We start from the raw sequence: 20,730 nt of genomic DNA, 5'->3' as shown, positions 1-20,730 counted from the left end.
ATAATATAATATTGAATGCTTATGTATGTGTATGGATTGCCAAATAGTTAAAACCTGGTTAGTTTAAAAAAATACAATTTACAAATTAATTGCAATTGCATAGATTGCATCTAAAAATTAATTGCATTCTAGAAGACTGTTTTAGACCATTGTGAAATGTGGGGGGTGGATTTTTGGAGGCAAAATAAAGTTGCACTTCTTTCTGAAAGGGCCAAATGCATCATTAGCACCTAACCGTGTGACCACGATCGCAGACGCAACCAATCTAATTAGCGAGGCTGAAGAATAAAGAAAAGTGTCAACAACAGGGTACCAATCCTCCTTACCAACCTCTTTTGTAATTTTGCTTTCACCCAACAGTTCCTAAAGAGCATGTGGTCCTTTCTGTTTATGTTTGTAAATTCTTTGTGGGTAAAGTTGCCATCCAGAATGCATGTTTTGGAAAAGGAGTAAACCAGATTATATCTTTTGGTGATCCTGACAAATAATAAATTGCAGTTTTAAGCGGTCAGGAAGCACAGAGCTGGGGAGTAATGGCAGTATCCTCTTAGTAAGCTTATACAGTAGGCTGTTTATTAAAATCAAGTCATCCAGAGCTCAGCTGGAGCAGAAAGCAGAAGGTTCAATGACGCCTTTACCTGGGCTGGATACACCTGCAAGAGAGAGCACTCCTCTCTGCTGCCCCCACGGGACTGTGCTGCTTTGTTCTGACTCACTTCCACTGTGCATCTCAGGGCACGGGACTTTCACAAGTCTTTGCAGGAGGTGTACGAAAGATTGAGAGAACGTTTTTTATAAACCTTCAGTCCTTTAACTTAATGAGCTCTGTGTTATTTACCATGGGCATTGCTGTTTCTAAATACATTCAAAACTGACTCAAAATATTTTAAATTAAGTAAAATATAAAACCATGAGTCATTGTCTTCCATCCATTCTTTTTCTAAATGCCTTATCCAGTTCAGGGTCCTATTCCAACAAGCAATGGGTGCAAGACATCCTGGACAGGACACCAGTCCATCGCAGGACGCACACAGGGAGAGACACACACACTCACACACCCTGGACGGGCCACCAGTCCATCGCAGGACACTCTCACACACCCTGGACGGGACACCAGTCCATCGCAGGACACACACAGAGACACACACTCACACCAGGGCCAATATGCCCATTGACATGCCAGTATGTCTTTGGTCTGTGGGAGGAAACCCACGCAAACATAGGGACAACGTACAAACTCCACGCCGACAGCACTCCATGGGTCATTGTCTTCTTCTTTAAAATGCTCTGTAAAATTATCCAAAGTTCCATCTATTTTGTGAATTCTGCCCACACACTTTACCATGTGTGGCTTTGCAGGACAAAATAATCCCGAAATGCAGCCTTTTTTAGCTACGCAAGGTTTATAGTGATGCAACATCTCTATGATCACATGAGGGGTTGTGATGCACCCGTAGGAAATGTTAGTTTTTATGATCAGTTTTAAGGATTTTTAATTTCTTCTGTAAAATGAAATGCAATAAAGGGAGACAGTACAGACCTTTTAATTCTGCCTTGACACAGTTTCACAGCAAGAGGAGGAATGCTCTTGGGGAATACTGCTAGCAAGGAAGTCCGTCACCAATGTCCATCAGGGCTACCGGCTGACCGGAGGGAACTGTGATTAACACAGGCCTGGTCAACCATCTGTAACAAACCAGAGCCAGGACCATGAGTGATACCCTACACTGCACCAATTACAGCTGCTGATGCAATCATGGAATCACAGAATAGCCCACAAACCCAATTATAATCATCCGCACCCTACAGCAGGAACATCACGAGCCAGTATCCCAGGGCTGCATCACTGAAAGTCCCCTAGATTTGATTGCCTCTCTGCCTGTGATGCAAATGTCTGTTCCAACTTCACATCCATGTCTCAGTGAGGTAATTAACCAGGGAAGTTTGACTTGGTCATCCATGTGAGTTTTGAACACTTTTTGCTAGAAATGCATTTGCAAGTGAGGAAATGTTCTTTGATATAAAGTTGTAGCCAATACAATAAACTAAAAACTGTGTTTATGTAGAAGCTGAGATTGATTTCTTAATTTCTAAGGCGATTCAGTATATTTCGAATGAGTTTTTACAGTTTTTTGTAGCTGTATACCACAACCACATGAAGGCCCAGAAGCAGCAGGATGTAAATATACATTTTGGGCATGTTACTTAATGTGTTTCTATTTTTTCTGCTCAGGACAAGACACATTCTGTGCAGTAATGCAGAATAGATACAGGCCGCTAACAGGATATGCAGGAAATTCAGACAGAAAAAAAAACAGGAAAGGGCCCTTAACATACACAACTACTTTCAGATGTTGCTGTAAATATCTTTAAGCTTTAACAGCTACCCTTAACTTGGTAAAGCAAGGTTCTCCTGAAGTTAGTCATTTTCAGATTCAGATATTTGTTTTCAGATCTGTGCAAATTCCTTTGCTTGACATTAACGCTTTTTGAAAATCCTATCTAGCAAAAATCTGTGATAAATATGATGAAATTCAAAGATTTTGACTCAAGAGTAATATGAGCCACTGTTTACTCCGAATAAACTGAAACTAATTTTCTAAGTTCAAATTCTAGATTTTAAATGCAAATTAATTTTTCCCCTTTCCTATGCATACCTGCAGTCTCTTGCTCGGTTTGTTTCTTTGGAATATATGAAGCCAATTTGGCTATGTAGCAAAGTGCACTTTAAAAACAACAGCCTGTCATTATTCAGTCGTAGTTTAGTCCTTCTGGGGTGTAGCCACATACTACACAAACGGGATTCAGGGTGAATCACACATCCCAATTTCTGTAGTTTTGTTTTTGTCCAGGAAGGAATTCACTTTCTGATAACGCATAATCCAACAGTAGCTTAATTTTTATTACCACTTTCATAGATAAATTAAAGATAAGGAGATGCCTTTGAAGAGTAAATGTTATCTGACCCCTTTTTAGCTGCAAAAAGTTGAAAGATTTTCGGCACTGCTCCTGAATGATTTGGCTTAATAGGAATTCTTTAATCTGTCCAGACCGGTGTTGGCATAGAACAGACTTGAAGCCCTTTCTTGAAAGCTTGGTAAACAGACTCGCTCAGGCCAAAACTTCAAAGCCACTTCTTTTTTTTTTGCCCAGAAGGAAATCCTGCTTCTCTTTCTGTGGGGTCAACAAAAAAAAAAAAACCTGTCTGCCTGGAATGACCCCTGAGCGGTCCCTGGTCAGTTGGCGTGGGGAGCGGCGCACCCCGGTTTGCGAAGGGTTAACCCTGCCCCGCGGCAGCCCAGGGCCAGGGCGTCTGGCCCTTCTGCTGGCGTGCAGGACAAGTCGTTCAGGGCGAAGCTTGTATCGCTGCTTTTCCCCCGTTTCAACTGTGGGGCTCCCCCGCCAGGCACGCTGCGCGGGGCTGTGCGGTCACGGGGCTCTGCGGACGCCATGCCTCCGCAAGCAGACCGCGGGAGGGCCGAAGGGGCGGCTCGGGCGACACGACGGAGAGCTGAGCAGGGGACGGGGTGGGGTCCCAAGGTGCTGCGCTCTTGTGGGCTGGAGCTGGGAGCCGAGCCGGGGCGAAGGCAGCGGTGTGGGCAGGAGCGAGGGTGGTGGGGTGGGGAGGCGAGAGTCAAGGAGAGGAGGAGGTCTCGGGGAGGAATGGCGCTTCGTCATGCCCCCGACCCCTAACTGATAGTCTGATCCATGGTTTAGTGTTGCAGGACGTGGAGACCATTTAAAACTCCCCTTTGCTATTTAATTTAAGGTCCTGACTCTCTGTGATCATTAAAAATCCCAGGGTGTTTCTCGAAAAGAGTAGGGGTGTAACCCCGGCATCCTGGCCAAATTTCCCGTTGGCCCTTACCAATCATGGCCTCCTAATAATCCCCATCTCTGAACTGGCTACATTACTCTGCTCTCCTCCCCACTGAGAGCTGGTGTGTGGGGAGCGTTCTGGCGCACTATGGCTGCCGTTGCATCATCCAGGTGGATGCTACACATTGGTGGTGGTGGAGGGGATCCCACCTGTAAAGCGCTTTGACTGGAGTGTCCAGAAAAAGCGCTATATAAGTGTAAGCAATAATAATAAAAATAATAATTTGTGTCCAAGGAGTTGACATGAGCTGTGCTCCTCATGGTAGGTGTTGTCAGTGACAGTGTGACTAGGTCCTGGCTTCTCGCAAAGACGTTAGCGCTGCACCTGGAGCAGGAAGGTGGCGGATAACCTTGTAGGGCAGCAGACTTCAGCCTGTTCCTCCGGAGCTCTGAGGGTCCCGTGGAGACGTTTCTGTCGCTCGTGGTGATGTTAGAATGGTACAGTGCAGTGGGGGGGGGGGGAAGGACCATCCTAAGCGGCCTGTTTTTCCTTTTTTTTTTAAAAAGACAGTTTGGAAATTCCGGAAGCTGGGCCCTGCAGCTCCTGAGCACCAGGTGGGAATGCTGACGTGCTCCTGCGAACACGCCCACCTCGTCTTCTGACATGTTGCCGCGGGAACCCGCGGGGCCTTACGGGAATGTTGGGAGGTGTGGCTGTTGCTGATCTCACTGCCCCGGCTGTGACTGATGCCTGCTCCATCCTGGCAGTGACAGGGGATTTCATCCTTGGTCTGGCTGGAAGAGATCTTACTGATCTGGACGTCTCAGTAAAATAGAAACTGATGCCTCGAATTTTTATAACTAAGACTTGCAAAATAACACGTATACCTTGAGCAGTTGCTCTGTTGATGGGCAAATAAATTGAGGCCAAGAATTGTCTGTGTTTCTGGGGATCCCCAGACCCATGGCTGAAACCCCTTGATCTTGATCTCTAGCTGAGACTCATAGAGGACTTAAGCGGCACAAACTCAGCGTGTACCAGCTGCTGCTGGTTCCTCTGTTCAGTCAAGACCGTAGGCTGTAGTTGACAACATAATTGCACCCCCCCCTTGTTTCGTAAAGAGCTATTTGTTGTTTTCGGTCATACAAAAATAGACTCCTAGAATATTCTTGGCTGGTCAGCTTTTGAGCTGCTCTAGAAAATCTGGATGTTGTCTTCAGCTGGTATGGTGCCCTTGGCAAAGTGTCGGTGGCCCAGCTCAGGCATCACCTAGAGATATCCCATCAGTTCATCAAGAAGTACAGTAGGTACCCCTCATTTTTACCACACAAAGGCGATGCTTTAAGCTTCAGCATCATTGTAATTGTACTCCACTCATTTGTCCTTCGAGTCTTACTGTCTGATTGGTGACCAGACAGTGCCACACAGCTTTAACCAGTGAGCTCAAGCAAAGTTCCACGGGAGTCGGGCTCTTGTCAGTCATTGATTCAGTGGACAAAAACTGGGGTCACAGAAATACATCTGATCGCCTCGTCAGGAACCTGAGAATTGAAGACTTCCTCTCAGAATGCATCCCTTCTAGAGGCCTGTCCTGCTTTTTGAACTGGGGGAAGGAGGGATCACTCTTGTCAGAGTAGTCCGATAAAAATGTGCGACTCCTTTGCCTCGGATACTACATTCATCTCTTACCTGCCTCGACTAGATTTTGAGTGACCTGTCCCGATCTGCTCGTGCAGAAAGATGCAGTTTTGCCACAAAAAGGTCCAACGTTTTATAGGAAAACCCGTGTAGCTGGAGTACATCTGCTCACCCAAGTACAGGGAAATCACATCACCAACTGCGTCAGCATCTGTTCCGAGGAATTAAGTCCTGCTCCTACATAGTACCCGGTTGTTTTTTTTAAGTTTGGAGTCAGTTGGTTAAAGTCAGAGCAGTGAGTTAAGCAACAGAAGGAGTGAGCGAGTGTGAGAGAGAGAGAGAGAGCAGCCAGTGATTTGCTCTTGCCCTGCAGCAGTGACTCAGTCAGTGGATCTGCCGGCCAGTGAACAGTGCCTTGCTCACGCCGTGTGTCTTTGTGCGTGGGTCGAGCACGGAGAGGGGCGGGCGGGAGGGGGGGGGGAGGTGTTCTCCTAACTCCTCTGCTGTCCAGCAAGCTCCCGAAAACACAAGCTCCTGGTTGCTCTCCTGCGCTGACAGCCGACCTGCTCGCCCGCGTCAGAGGGAAGGAATTCCGCTCCGATCCGTTCAGCCAGAGCGGCAGGGCAGCCGCTCGCCTGAAGCCAGGGAGGAAAGAAGGGGGGGTCTTCTGAATCGGAGAGCCGGCCAGCTCTTGAATCCCCCCCACCCCATCCCCCTCCCCGGGACTCTGAGCCGCCGTAAGGGAATTACCGTCTGCCCTCGAGGGGGGCAGGGGGAGCCGGGGAGAGCGCTCCGCGTCCCGCTGGTCAGGGGCTGTTTGACAGGAGCCAGCAGCCTGAGGCCGGCTGCTCTGGGCAGACATCACTCTCCAGGTGAGCGAGAGCCCTCCGATCGGCCGTTCGTCTGCCCGCTCCTTGTTTTCGCCTTCTTGCGTCCGCTGTGGGATCCCGCTACCTGTCCGGTTTACTGTAGAAAACCAGGTAGTAATGTCTTCTTTTTTTATCGTCTCGAAGAGAGCGTTGCCCATCTGGGGGGGACATGTGTGATCTCTTAAAGTAATAATCGTTAAGAGTCGAGACATGGAGAGGTCCAGGTGAGCTGTGAAACACATGCTCCAACGCGTCGTGCCAGAAGGGCTTTTGTTTTCCATTCCCAGACATAAAGAATCTTGGTAATAAGATCCTCAGTGTGACTTTGTTGATAAAACACAGCAGTATTTGGGGTGGCAAGGAAACTTCTGAGCCTAATATAGCTGGCAACACAGCAGACCATTACTGCAGCAGCTATTTATAGACCACACTGACTGTATCCAAACAGCCAAGTTACAGTATTCTAAACGAGCTTGTTCTTAATGCAAGTTTGTGTTCAGTAGGTAGGTGCACTGTAAGTTGGACACTGCATGAATGAAATGCATCACCAGTGTAAGGTGCTCATGGACAGCGGTGTTTATTCATCATGGGCTACCTGCGGAACCACCTACAGCAGAATATATAATATTTTAACTTGACTGTTAGCTCAGATTGGACTGTAAGATAAGTAGCTAGGGTGATTGATAGTGGTCTCTGGATTTCAGATCTTTCTGAAACACTCTCCTGTTGAGATTTGTATTCACGGGGCAGTTTCAAAGAGCAAAGTGACAGATGAAATGTTTTGGGATTTTTAAGATGGAAAATCGTCTTCCTCCTCCAGCTGTCTCGTGCTGTACGCGAAAGAACGGGAGAATGTAAATGAAAAATGAACCGATAGGAGATACCGTCTTGCACTTGTGCTTTCCAAGTTTGGCAATGGCATTTGGATTATTTTTTTATTCAAAAGCTCTGTCCAGTTCACTCACTGTTTTTGTTTCCTCAAAAAGATGGAATAAGAGGATAAATAAAATACACAAGATGGGATTGAAGCCTGCATTCTTGCTCTGCTATCTGTAGAGTTCACATCTGCTTCTTATATAAACAAACTGAGCTCTTCTCTCTCTCTCTAATTTCATAATGCTCACAAAGACGGGTTTCAGATCATCAATTTCCGAATAAAGTGGAACAGCTTCGCTTTCGTGCAGATATTAAAAACCACGCTTTTCACTCAACGAGTTTCTAGTCCGATACATTACAGATTTCTCATTCATTTAAAATGCTCTAGTTCCTTCTTCTTCCTCTGACTGGTTGACACAGTCAGAAATGAAAGTGAACTGTGTCCTGGGACAGTCCTGCACTCAGGTCAAGCAGGAGGTGACTTACACCTATGAAGAGACATCCTAGATCAGAGCAAAAACAAATTTTAATCTGCTAGCACACACCTTGACTCTGGGATTCACATGCATTTCCTCAGGAAAGACATTACAGGCCTTTTAGCTATCCCAAAAATTCCTAATCTCCTTGGAACTATTAGGTTAAGATAAGTCTGATCGACTTTATCGAAGTGTAGAATATTTGAATGTGAATTGGTCTGTTCAAACAACTGTATTGTGAAAACCTTGCTGTGTTCAGTGTTGAATTGTGCTGCTCTAGCAAATGGGACTGTGATGAGTATGTTCCCCTGGACAGCATCTGTATACACTCGTGGGAGTGCTCCATCAGAAGAGAAATACAGCCCACAGTGGACATCAAAGGCAGCTGCAATGGGCTAGTTTAATGTCTGGTGTGTGCCAGATTTTACTGTGTGAGGTGTATATAAAAATTTTGGTGCTTGAATAGTCCATCTTCTTTTAAAATCATTTTGCAGTTTGACCAGATGGAGGTATTGAGACATTTGGAGTCATTAAACTGGTAAAAAGGTTTGGTACCAGGGTGTGGCCTGTCTGGATACAAGCCCTCTTTCGTGATCAAAGACAGAAACTCTTACCCCTAACGTTTAAGGTACTGCCTTTCAACCTGTCAGACAATCAATAAGGTCCTTTAATTTATAAAGCACCCTTTCATCACTGGCACTTAAAGGCCTTGTGCAGATAAAAAAAAAGACAGTTAAGACAAACATTCCTGCCCCGCCTCCTTCTGATCACTTCTGCACGCTATGCTTTGCAAGACTACAGACAGTAGCTCTGGGAGAAAAAAAAAAACAGCGATCCCAAAGAGCTGTTCTGTTGCTGTAGCTCTGCGGATCGAGCGCGAGATCTTACAGGCAGGGCAGATGATGTAACAGATTGCCAGAGCTCTTCTCTGTCCTGACACGACGGTACCTGTTTCCCTTCTAGCTGGCTCAAAGCGCAAAGTGTAGACATACACCAGGCTGAAGGTATGCGCTCAGCGGGCGTGCTAACGGGGAGAGTGTGTGTGAGCAGGCACAGCCGTGGAGCAACAAGTTGAAACATAGCGAGCACCAGCTGAGCCCCGTGTGCTCCAGCCTGGAGGAAGAGCTGGAGAGGGGTTTGCAGCAGCTACGTTCTGTCTGCTCATAAATCAGGATCATGTAGCTCCTCTGCAGTCCTCCTGCCCTCGCAAGAGTATTCCAGAATGAATTAACTTGCCACTTACACACCACAATATGCTTCCCCTGTGTGTGCTCTTAAAACGCCGTAGTTTCCTCTCGTGAACTGTGGCCAGTGTTTTTGCTCTCGACCCGTTCGTTCATTTTTCTGGTTTTCAGTTGTGGTGTCAATATTTTAGTTTCAAAAGCCAAAATAAGGTGTGCCGCACATTGCACAATTTAAATGTGTTTCACAGAAATGGGTCCCGACATTGAAATAGTGAAGCCTGTGATTCAGAGAGCAGTTGGCAGCTGTAGGTGATGTGATTACAGCCAGCAGCTACAATATATCACCCTGCAACTCACAGCTGGCAGCCCACTGAAGCTCAGCAGCAGTGAGCCTGGCTGGTATCTTAATGGGAGATGCTCAACCTGCGGCCTGTGTGGGTCCTATATGCTCCAGAACAGTGACAGGAACGCTATACTTTGGATGCGTCATAAAATTGAGGTCCTGACTTCTAGAAAACAGTAGGGGTGTTAGCCCGGTGTTGTGGCCAAATTTTCCCCCTATCCTTTACCAGTCGTGGCCTCCTAATAATCCCCAAATATGAATTGGCTTCATCAGTGAGCTGTATTCACTGGATAGTCCAGAGCACACTGTCCTGTCCTGAGCTGTATTACACTGGACAGTCCAGGGCACACTGTCCTGTCCTGAGCTGTATTACACTGGACAGTCCAGAGCACACTGTCCTGTCCTGAGCTGTATTACACTGGACAGTCCAGGGCACACTGTCCTGTCCTGAGCTGTATTACACTGGACAGTCCAGGGCACACTGTCCTGTCCTGAGCTGTATTACACTGGACAGTCCAGGGCACACTGTACTCTGCTGTGCTGTACTTTACTGGGTCTGGATTCTTTGCTGTGCTGTCATGCAGTGAGTACTCCAGAGCACACTGTACTGTACATATGTTTTGTGGTCAGGTTCAGATTGCAGTTCCCATCTTTCATGGGTATGTACAAGAAAAAAACCGCAGGATCACAAACCACAGATGTTTACTCCTGTTTCCTCCCAGGGTGACCAAAAATATCCTAGAACTGGGACAATCCAGGAACCCATTCAAGTGCTCTTGACACACCCAGACTGTGTCCCGGCGTTACCATCATGATTCATATGGGAAAGCTGTTTGAATCAGATGCTGCCCTAAACAGTTTTTTTGTGTTGTTATTACTATTCAGCAAATGACGCATTAATGTTCATCCAAATTAGTGCATCTAAATGTGAGTTGAGTTGAATTGTTTTGGAATTGGTGTTAGAAGCTATTTAAAATCTTTCCTAAAACAGGCACGAAATTATTTCGACACCATGTTTACATCAGCGTTATTTTTTTAAACAGTCCTTTGATGGATTTAAAATCTCTTTTTAGATTCCATTAAAATATTGAACAATTTACTAGCAATTCAAGTAAATCTGTCAGATCATTTTAAAATTAGCAGCGCTCCTAAGTCAGCTCTTGTGTTTGAGCTACCGGTCCTGTCACTGTGGGATTGTGTACGCCTGTCAAGGCCAGTACATGTGGCATACGCCTCGCTAAGCGGGTTGTATTTCTCCCTGTGCGTGTGTCCCAGTGACATCTCCAGCGAGTGAGCGGTTGTGTGTTTTTCTTTTTGCACTTCCCGGACTGTGTGTGTGCGTCTCTGTCCGCGCGCTACGGTACATGTGTGCGTCTCTGTCCGCGCGCTACGGCACATGTGTGTGCATGTGGTATTGGAAAGCTCCCCAAGCCTCCGCCCTGTTCAGAAGGAGACCAAAAGCGCTTCTGTTTTTAGCGAGCACATATGCGAATTTAATAAGAAACAGCCCCTGATTAGAACAGGCAGCTCGAGCTCTCTGGATTTTACAGCGCTGGCAGCTCAGACACCTTCTGTCTCGAAGTTCCTCTCTCTCCCTGACACGTGCCGATCTCCCCTGCCTCTCGCCCCAGCTGCACACCTCTGTCTTATCCTTCCCCTGCCGTTCTCAGTGCCTTCCTCTTCTGTGCATGCGCTCGGCCCTCCCTGCCACTGTCTTTCTCTCCCCCCTCCTCTCTGTCACTCGGAGGACCCCGTTCGGATTTCATCAGGCGCGAGGCGCTGCGCGTCACCTCCCCTTAAATTCCAGAAAGAGTTCAGCAGGTTGCTTTCCCTTTGGGAACCGGGCAGTTTAAAGACCCAGTAATTCAGGGTCCTGATGACATTCTGCTTCCCCATATATTTCCCCAGCTGGTCAAGTACCTGTAGTATTTCTCTCAAGTCTGCCTCTGGTTTTGGTCTCTCCTCTTTCATGTGCTGAGGTTTCAGAACAGGGGGCCGGACATTCGTGCCCTTTAACCTCTCCTCCCAAACGGGCTGCCCTGTGGTGCTACAGGGAACAGAAAAGCCAAGGCCTTGCTTGTTGTTATTTAGGCTTTTATTTTTGGAAGGGGTCATAGGGCCCACTGGAAGGTCACTCTGCTCCCTGCTGCTCCTTTCACCAATGAGTGTTACAGATGAAAACATTTTCATCTTTCAGGATAAAACAACAGAAAGAAACTGTGTGTGTGTTACTTGAACAGGATTGCCTGCCGAAGGCAAGGTTTGAATATTGGCACACCACCAGTGCTGTCTGCAGCGTGTGGGGTCAGGCCCGACGGCCTGCTTAGGCTTCGGAAATATTGAGTATTTGCAGAATAGGGTGGGCCGGCGGTGCCTTTATCTCAGTAAGAGGGGCCGTGGGTCACAGCCTGTGCTGAAGAAGCCTTATCTTTCTCCCCGTGTGCCTCTCTGTCCTGGTTTTCCCAGCTCTTGTCTTGCACCTCAGTGTTGTTCTTCGGCATGCGAAGCGTTACACACAGATGCAGTTTTTTCGGTGGTGCTTTTCTGAAATTCAATGGCTAAATGGATGAATCGATGGATGTCTGTGAATAGTGCTGAACTCGTGGTACTAGTGTCAGGGATAATGGTGATTACTCACTCGTATTCTCACTTGCACTTCATTGTGAACCCTCTTACTGTACATGTTTCCAGCAGAGCTGCTCTCATTCCTGAGGCAACGCTGTGATCTGAGTATAAACATTTCAGAAAAAGGCACCGAGGGATTAGTCCGGGATTGATATATTTAATTAGAGCAGCGGAGTGTCACAGTGTTTAGCAGTTTGTGTGTGCTCCCCATGTTTGTGTGGGTTTCCTCCAGGGGTTCCAGTTTCCTCCCACAGTCCAAACACATGCTGGTAGGTTAATTGGGTAAATGCCTGGGAAGACTGTGTGAGCGTGTCTGAGATGGACTGGTGTCCTGTCCGATTTCTGGTCGGGTTAGACTCCCGTTCCCTTGTGATCCAGTATTGGTTAGGATCTGGATGGGTGGATGATATTGAACATACTGTAGAAGATAGTTTCCAGATACGTATTATTAGTTGGGCCTATACATTTATTTTAAACTGTAGTAACTCGGTAGCAATAATTGTCACTAAAATCTCACCAGCGATGATTATGATAATAGTATTGCCTCTCTCCTTTCCTCATTTCATATCCTTTGCTGTCCTATCAGTCCTTCTCTTCTGCCTGATGTTACTCCCCTTATTTTTTTCTGCTGTAACCTGTGTCCAGTCAACAAACAAGTTGTCACTCCAGGGATGGCCCAGTGTCTGTGTGAGAAAAGTGAACAGTGGTGTGGTGCACTGTTCTCGTTGCCCATGTCACTACAAGAGCAGTGTCCTCACTATCTTGGGGAGGCGTTTTGTTTTCTCAGTTTGAATCTTGTGGCTTTCTTTAGCTGATAAGCTCTGTATTTTTATATATAAGTATTTGAGACATTTTTATGCTTGAACACTACAGAAAATCTGGAACAAACGGTGAGCACGGATGTTCAAGGAAGGAAGGAAGAGAGGTTACTGCCTTTCGGCAGATCAGGCTGCTGGAGTTACAGTACCTGGACTGGAGGGCACACTTTATTTCTGAGAAGAGGTGCATGTATTTATTTTAAGGGAGAGAATCTGAAATTCCGTGAGAAAGTGTTGCGTCCGCTCATTCATAGATGAAAGGAATCCATTTGCTGTTATCGCTTCCATGAAGTTTCAATCAGGAGGAAAAAAGAAAAGTTTTCCAGGCTGTTTCTCCAGCCCTGACAGCCAAATTCTCCTGAGTTATTGGGCAGACGGCTCTCTGGATGCTCTGCTGTCTGGAGCTGCGAGGGAGGTGTCTGACCGAGCAGGCGAGATGGGATAAAGCCCGCAGTGGGAGGCCCGTTCAGCACGCCCTGTCTCAGCAGACAGCGTGGGGCATGAGCCACGAACGGCTCACAAGGCTAATTACACAGCCCTCGTCTGATTCAGCCCTGGGGATTACGGTTTCACATGTCACGCCATTAAACTTTAAAGTGCACGCTGTGTGATGCCTCTCCCTTCTGTCGACACTGGAAAGGGCCAGTTTCCGAGAGCTCTGGCCTTTGCCTGTTTTGGTCTGTTTCCTCAGACATTGTTTATCCTGGGAGAAGTGCTCATCGACACCACTAGAATCACCTCAGACATCAGCTCTCTAGAATGCACTCTTGAGCTGATAGCGTGCATGACTCTTCCCTTGACTGGAGACATGGCATTTTCTCCAAATCGGGGTTATGGTTGTCTTTTCGGCTGCTGCCTTTGTTAAATTAGTTTTATTGGACAAATGAATCCCCGGTTATTTTTCTGTTCTACACCCACGTGACTTGGAGATGCCCCGTGTGTGTTTGTCTTGCGTTGGTGCAAGGATACAAACTTCAACAAACCCGCACCTTCACTCAGGAGCGAACGAGAGGCTCCACCAAACCTGCCCAACTGTACGTGTGTCATCGACTGCCAAGCGCTCAGGAAGTCACAAGATCACCGCGTCTCCGAGGGCAGAGAACTTCCTGGCTGACGGATCCCAGGGCTCTTCTCAGGCCTCCTCAGCCAAGTGTGTACCGCTGCAGAGTCACATGACCCGGGCTCGAACCCGGGATCTTGGAGCTCAGCCTGTGCTCGGGCAGGCGCTTATACTGGCGGAGCAGCTCAGGAGCTCCCATACTCCTCTCTGTACGTTCATTTCAGGCTTGTGACGCCATGATGGAGGTGGATGTGGCAAAACTGGAATTAGAGTCATTGATCCTCTTTGTTGCTGCTGTCTCCAACCAGACCACAGAGCAGCCATGTGTTCAGGTGAAGCACTGCACAGAAAGCCTGGTTCCAGTCCCACAACGGACTTAAAAAGCTTTCGTCCTGCAGTGAATGAGTCACCTGGTGTGAAACTGAATGTAGCACATTGGAGAGAATTTTGCATGGTTTGATTTTTTTTTTAACTTTAACAATGAGATAAGATGTGTGGAGTGCTTTTCAGCGAGGGAATGTCGCACATAGTGTTATGTAAGAGGAGAGGTGAGAACAGACTCATTCTTAAGTTCTTAAGAGGAGGAGGCTGAAGGTTCTTACAGGAGGTGCTTCTTCACACAAAGAGTTGTGGGAGTATGAACCAGGTGGATCAAGTTGATGTCCTTGTCTTGTATCAAAGAAATGGCAGGATGAAATCCTCAGATTAGCTAGCTACCAAGTGGGCTAGATGGGCGTTAAGCTCTTCACTTGTCTGTAGTCTTTCTTCTAGTCATCTTCAGAACAGGAGTATGTGGTGCCAGGACAGTCTGTGCTGATAACCTGACAAGAACATTCAGAAACATTTTCTAGCCACTTTATCTAATAAAGGGTCACAGGAGAGCAAGAACCTATCCTGTCAAGCAACAGTGTGAGATGCACCAAAAAACGTGGTTTTATTTTTTTTGTTTAACCTCTGTTTAACTGGGATGTCCCACTCACATTGGGATCTCTTTTGTCAGGGAGTCCTGGCCATATTGCTGCCACAGTTGGAGTATAAGGATGACATACTTTAAGTACATCATGTGCTAGTCAGAGCCGTCTGCCATTTTTACGCCGTTATCCTCCTGTGATTGTATAATCATGATGTAACTGTATGAAAAAATGGACGGCGCCACGGTGGCACAGCAGTTAGCACTGCTGCCTCACAGCGCTGGGGCCCCGGGTTCAACTTCTAGGGCGCTGTCTGTGTGGAGTTTGTATGTTCTCCCCACGTTTGCGTGGGCTTCCTCAGCGTGCTCTCGATTCCTCTCAAAGTCCAAAGACATGCTGGAAGGTTAATTGGCTCCTGGGGAAACTGGCCCTGGTGTGTGTGTGTGTGTGTGTGAGACTTGTGACAGACTGGCGTCCCATCCAGTGGTATACCCTGCCTTGTGCCCCTTGCTTGCTGGGATAGGCCCACATCCCTGAATTGGAAGAAGTGGGGAAAGGTATGGATGGATAATACATGTAACGTTTTGGATAAATATGTGATATATAATATACAATGCATACATAATACATACAATACATAATGTATCATATATCTAAAAACTAAAACTCTAGGAGGTTTAGTGTCAGCTGGAGGAGTGATGCAGCACTGCAAGCCCACCCTGCCCCGGCTGGGCTCAGCCAACTGGGCCATCTGCCACACACACAGGGGAACGTCAAGACCGCCACATGTACCGTCCGGCCCGTCTTACTTGCTTGGCTGCTCGGTCTCTTCGCGATCCCAGAGCGGTCAAGCTGTTTCTCAGCCCGGGCACTCCTAGGTGACACCGGTGCGTTGTCCTGCCCGCAGGGCCTCAGCTGCACTCCAAGCCGAGGGTGTTCGCTGGCCGAGCCACCCGGGAGCACCCGAGGGCTGGGATCTTCAACTCTCTGGTGATCTGGCTGTGACCTCGAGCATGAAGTGCCCTGGACTCTTCCGCGTGCGAGCTGTGAGCCCTGGCTGGCTGTTTTGGGTTGGCCGTGGACCTCCTGCAGCACACTGTCTGTACCAGGGCGTTGCTCTGGAATTTCTGATCCCTTGGGAAGCGCTCCACCTGGTTTTCCAGCAGCGCTGTTCCTGGCTGCAACGTGATCCTCCTTAGATCTCCCCTGTCACGGCCCGGGCTCAGCCTGCATTATACCCAGTTGCCTGTTGCTCCTCGCCTTGGCTTGAAGCAGCTTTCATTCGGATGAAGTCCTTTTGCAGTGAACTTTTCTAGGCTTTATCTTTCCTAAATGATTCATTTCCTTTTGTGTTTGTTACTAGTGTTTAATTCGGTGTTAGGTTCTGCTCTCTAATTGAATGGTTTTTAGATCTTCAGAGTAAGGTATCCCACCCCCTGCAGAATTGAACAGAACTTATCCAAGTAGCGTTTTAATTCATTGATATCCATTAGGCACAGGTCTAAATGATTGATTTTTTTAAAAGGGCCTCAGTTCTTGTGAATTTAACAGTAAGATATACGTATTCCGGTATAGTTTTCTTACAGTTCAAATATTCAGTGATTGCAGCCGATTATGAAATCGTGAGAAATAATTATGGAGAAGAAATGTGTAGAACAAAGGAACGCTGTATTTCAAAAAAGCTGTTGACATCTACAGGAAGATGACCTGAGGAACGATGGCTTCAGTTCAGCATCTCAATCATTTGGCATGTCATGGCTACAGTGGTGTGCCGTTTGTGGGTCCCCTGTGCTCATGTGGACTGTGTTCCTCCTACAGTCCAAAGACACACAGGAACACTCATTGGCTTCTGGGAAATCTGGCCCTGGTGTGAATGTACGCGTGTTTGTTTCTCTGTGTGCCCTGCGATAGACTGGCATCCAGCCCAGCGTGTACCCCCACTTTGTGGCCCTTGCTTTCCGGGATAGGCTCCGGATCCCCCCGCAACCCCGAATGAGGAGAGGTGGTTTGAAAATGGCTGGTTGGGTGAAAGGAAGGAATAGCACAGTGCTGAATGGGTTACAATTACTCATTTCGAAATCCCAGTAAACTGCAGATCTGCATGGCACTAAAAATGTAATATCTATAGAAAAAGGCCTTAACAGCTTAAGCCTGAGTCTGACTGTGTTTTTCAATGCTGTTGCCTTGGGTACACGTTTTGCCTTTGCAGTGCAGTACAATACTTGAGCAAGTGATTAATATGCATGTTGATCTCTTGTCTTCTTTATCTTTGATAAAGTATTAATACCATTTATAGTATTGACATGCTTGTTACCACTGAAAAATGTAAAGGGATGTGAATTTGTTGGTAATAGTGTTTATAGATGGATATAAATAGAAATTATAAATAATAATACTAATACTAAAGACATGTAGTCATTCTTTCAAGCGGTTTTCCTCATTTACGTCCTGTAGATGCTATTAAAATATTACCAAATGGGCATAAAACAAGAAGAAAAGGCGAGTGTCAATGTTTTCTTAGATGAGGGCTTCAGCAGTGAGACTAGCCAGCCTGCTGGTGGCAACGAGTCTAAGTGGGACAAGCGTTTTACTGAGCCCTTCCAGCTCTGTCAGTGTGCTCTTCCCTGGAAAAAACGGCTACTTTTCCCTTGCAGTCTAGCTCCAGAGGTCCAGACTGTCTGTGGCTCTGCTTCCTGCGTTTTTCTCCACAGTCGCTTTTTCTAAACGGCCAATTATTCTCAGAGTGAAAAATGCAGTGGGAAATGTTTCAACACTTTATAGCATGCATCGATTCGCCAGATGGCCTGTTTTTACAACTGAACATGCCATCTCCCTGCTCGGGCACGAGGCACCAAATTCCAGTAAGAGTGTGCGTGAGGTCACTATCAGTCAGTGTATGTAGATATTAATTATCAGATGATTAATAGACGTATTCAAGAACTGTTTCCTTATATACACAGCACATTAAAAAAAACTAATTCTTTGCGGATGATTCTTAACCACACGCACAAGAAGAGCTGGAAGCTCCTCGATCAGAGGAGAACCTGTCTGTGCGAGGCTCCCGGCTCCAGGTTGATCCTGTGTCGCTGCAGGGTGGGAGAGCCGATGGGGGAAGGTGGCATTGGGGGGCAGGCCGGGCAGAGCGCTGGGTTTCAGGTGGGGGCGAGCTGCTGTTGGTTCAGCTGCTCGGCGTGCACTGAAACACAAGCCTGGTGATAATCCCCTCCTCCCACGTGGGGGCTGAGGGATCGCTCGCTCATCTCTCTCTGGCCTTGCAATGACATTGGGCCCGTTTTCCGCTGGGCAAACCGGCAGCACTCCCTCTGCGTAGCTGCTCAATCCACTCCGGGCTTTCCAGGCCCGGTGCTTTGTACTGGTGAAGGAAACGAGCAGCATGGGTTTAAAATCATTTAAACGGGGGCAGGTCTCCCCTCAAATCGCGAACCCCCAAACTTAACTCAAAGCTAAGACCCTGTAGCCCCCCAAACCTGAGCTGCATCAAGCAGCGAGCGACCCAGCGGGAGTCCTCTCTGTCTGTGCGCTGGGCACTCGCCTCGAGCTGGGGGTTTCTCTGTGCTGCCCGCTCCACGATAAAGAAAAGGGAAGACAAGAATACAGCTCTGCAGCAAGAAGAAAAGGTTATCTTCTCCTCAGGCGTGGCGTAGCGAGACGGGCTGTGGATGGTAAAGTCGAAGCCGGAGCTTGCCCAGCGGTTAGTGTGCTTTTCACAGCTGCTTGTCCAGAGCTGGACATGATGCGGCCGCCGGCAGTGGCTTCTGTTTCGGCCCCTGTCCTGCCGGATGGGGGATGAGAATTAGTGGATTATAACCGCAGATTGGGAAGCAATCACGGCCTCCGCTGGAGATGTCACTTGGTCGCGCAGCTGGGCTGTTTTTATTCCTGTATCTTATCTTTGGAGCGCTCCACTGCGTCATCCCCCAAACATTTTTTGGGGGGAAATTCTGTTTCTTAATTAAACTCCAGAAGGAAGACGTTCAGTCACTTCAGGCAAGTGTGTTTGTTTTGGCTGTGTGTTGAGATAGTTGGAGTCCGGTTTTGCAGAGGATTGAATGGAAGTGCTCAGTTTTCACTTTACGCCCCCCACACAGTGTCAAAATAAGACTCTGTTCTGTTATTTAATTTGACACTGCAGTATCCACATATACTGTGAGGTCGGTATTTAATACCGAAGGTAAAAAATCTCCTTTTGTAACAAAGTGCACCACAATCTTTTTTTCATGGTGCATCTATAAACCTTGTGAAATTCAGCCAACTGAGATTTCAGTTCTAATGGCAGGAAAAACAGGCAGCAAACCACATTAGAAAGGTGTGTATTTATCTAAAATAATCTGCTTTTTTGAAGTTCCTGTAAAAATAAACGGAAATGCATTGGCACACTAGTTTTTAATTACAAGGTCCAACACATCTTGTGGTTCCTGAAACTTTATTATTTATTTTATTCTTAGTCTTTCTTCTCTTCTATAAACAAAGCCTTTCAGGCGGTATCTTTCAGCTAGATAGACGGGGCAAATCTGTGTTGTGAGACACCTGTTGTGTTCGATGTGTCATTATATATCCCTTGCCTAGGAACTCACAGAGTGGGAGCGAGCCAGATTATTTGAGCAAAGTTCTTTGCTCTTTTGTGTTGTTGTTGTTTGATATATGAAGGGTCGTTCTTAATTCAATTCAATGCTTAATTGGCATGTCAACAAAGTTGATTGGCATTTGCTCTAGTGCAGCCTGGATAAAACCAACAAAACAAGAACGCACATTGCACTTACACATACAATGTATTGAGGTGCCTGATGCCCTCTAGGTGCTATTTTGGAACCGAGCAGGGCTCCATTGGATGCTTTGAAACCTCCTCATGGAAGGGTGAAGTTTAAAAATGGAACTGGTGGGATGTAAGAGGTATGTGGAGAAAGTAGGAGATGAGGAGGTATTTGTCTTTAAAATCTCCCTATTGGTATCAGATTCATTTGCCATCTCTTCCTCTCTGGGAAAGGGTAAAGCCCCAGTCAGTGGTGAATTGTAAAAGTGAATGCATGTCATGCATCTCAATAGGTCAGAAATCCTGAACTCTCCATGTAGAACCCAAGGCTAGAGGTGCCACATTATTTGGGATGAAAAGCGATATTCAAATGCAAGCAATTATAATGCAACTCAGTTTTTCATTCCTTGGGTTTCCATCTGCAGAAGAATCCTGACTTTGTTATAATAGTAATCTATTTTTCAAAGCTTTTTTGCTCCCAAGCAATATTTTTTACCTCCTATTGTCTTAGACTCACCATGATGATATAAAAGGTACAGATTTATTCACACTGCACACAAACACAAGATGAAGCTTATATGCAATATTAAATTATGTATAGTTGGGCTTAGTTGGCCGTTTTTATCTCCTTTCTGATAGGAAGAAAAGAGCTGGTCCGCTGTGTACAGGAACAGTAGGTTCTGAAAGCTGTGTAATGACTCTTTCTAGCGCTTTGTATCCCAGTCACAGGCAGTGCAGGCAGCACAGGCAGCACTGCACCGCAGGGCAGGGGCACAGGGCTGCAGCCCCGACAGTGCCAGGTTGTGGGGTGGCCATTGGCACAAGCCCCTGGCAGAGCCCAGAGATCCTCACACGAGTGGCTGCAGGGACAATGACAGGAAGTCCATTAACGCGACGGCCATTGTCTCTCTCCACACATCCTCACTTCCTGCCTCGGAGGTGAAGGGGGTCAGGGGAGGGGCGGGGCTTTAGCTGGCTGTGTGAGGCCAGACGACCGGGATTTAGAAAATCCCGGGAAAGCTGGGGGGGGTGGGAGTGAAGTGAACAACCAACCGTGTGCAGAAATAAAAGACCCAAGCCCTTGGTTGTGAATTAAAGAATGCACTGATATTTACAGACTGTAGGGTTAGCACGTTTACCGCAGGGCAGAGCAAGGCCTGAAATTAGCAGGGGACAGGTCAGAGTCCACGAAAACCCAGGTTCCTTGTCTCACTGTGACTGAACAAAGGAAAAGCACATCGGATCATAAAAAAGGTACAGTGGCCATCAACACAAGGACAATAAGATGTTCCCAAAACCAACAGGCACCATGCAGAAAGTTCCTTTTTTGTGTGATCTG

At 47.0% G+C, this 20,730-nt stretch overlaps 1 protein-coding gene across 8 annotated transcripts in view; it reads left to right on the top strand.

Annotated features, from left to right (window-relative positions):
* The window catches only part of LOC102695504 (pleckstrin homology domain-containing family G member 5), a 101,177-nt gene that overhangs the window by 38,884 nt on the left and 41,563 nt on the right, over positions 1 to 20,730 (top strand). Inside the window, exon 1 of one of the 8 annotated variants that reach the window (XM_069183609.1) lies at positions 5,830 to 6,330. The exons of the other annotated variants lie outside the window; for them this stretch is intronic. The gene's annotated coding sequence lies outside the window, so the exon portion shown is untranslated. Of the gene's footprint in view, positions 1 to 5,829; positions 6,331 to 20,730 lie in introns of those variants that run through there. 8 annotated transcript variants of the gene reach the window in all.

The sequence above is a fragment of the Lepisosteus oculatus genome, chromosome 25 (assembly GCF_040954835.1).
Source record: "Lepisosteus oculatus isolate fLepOcu1 chromosome 25, fLepOcu1.hap2, whole genome shotgun sequence".
Lineage (NCBI taxonomy): Eukaryota > Metazoa > Chordata > Actinopteri > Semionotiformes > Lepisosteidae > Lepisosteus > Lepisosteus oculatus.
Note: the sequence above shows the minus strand (reverse complement) of the source record. Positions and strands in the feature narration are given on the sequence as shown.